We start from the raw sequence: 1,049 nt of genomic DNA on the forward strand, positions 1-1,049 counted from the left end.
CATACCAAGATTTCCTGTCGCCAGAAAGAATGTAATAAGCCCCTATGTATTCAGTCACCTTTGTAATCTTTATGGCACCCACTGGTGTAGGCTACAATATATAACCAGCTGACCCTTCTGATTATGAAATATGACTGTAACTTGATTGTATCTCCCTTTAACATTTTGCAGAGTAGGACTGAGGAATTTGGGGATGTGGGCTTGTGCACGTACACTTAGGGTATATAAGGTTTTCACAAAAATTGGTCGGGGTCCCTGGCTAAAAAGGAAACTCTGCCTCAGACCTGCCATTGTGATAAACTGCACTCTGCTATCCACATTGTCCTTCTGAATGACTTTGCTTCCCGGAGCATTTGGCTACAACAAAAGGATGTGCAAAGGAAGCCATCCATCTCTGGGTCCATGTCCACAGCACTCTAGGAGATTCTGAGTCCACATGGCCTGATCCCCATTTCTTGGAGAGTGGGATGTGATGGAGTCTGTCACTTTGTTATTATTGGTCAGGATTAGGGCCAGAATTCCCTTGATGATTTACATAATTAGTGGTTCATTGAAGACCTATGCTTTTTGGAATGAATCCAGGTTCTAGCCATGCATACAAAGGGTGTGCTCCTGTAATATGGATCCTTTTGGAATATGTGTAGAGATTGGTCCCTACAGAGACTCTTAAGTGGCTCTGTCATGTTTTCTAACTTGTTTCTAGCTACGTGACTGAGAGTGCTGAACAAACCCCAAACTGTCATTTGTCCCTTTTACCAGGACATTCATCCCTCATGGGAATCAATAAATTAAAAGTGGGAGAATGTGTATCTGTGGATGCAGGGCTAACAGGTTATTTATTTCAGGAACTTCAGGGCCACTATTTCAGGTAAGCAAAAAGGCTCATTGTGTTAAACCACAACCCTCAAACCCAGCAAAGTACTCTAGGAAATGATTAAATGGTCACAGTGGGTTACATCACAATGGCTTTACAGTATAAAGTCCAGGCCATCTGTACATTTACTTCTCCTAAGGGTAGGTAGTGTGGCTGGATCTTTTTTTTTTTTTTT

This window comes from Bos mutus, chromosome X (assembly GCF_027580195.1).
Source record: "Bos mutus isolate GX-2022 chromosome X, NWIPB_WYAK_1.1, whole genome shotgun sequence".
Lineage (NCBI taxonomy): Eukaryota > Metazoa > Chordata > Mammalia > Artiodactyla > Bovidae > Bos > Bos mutus.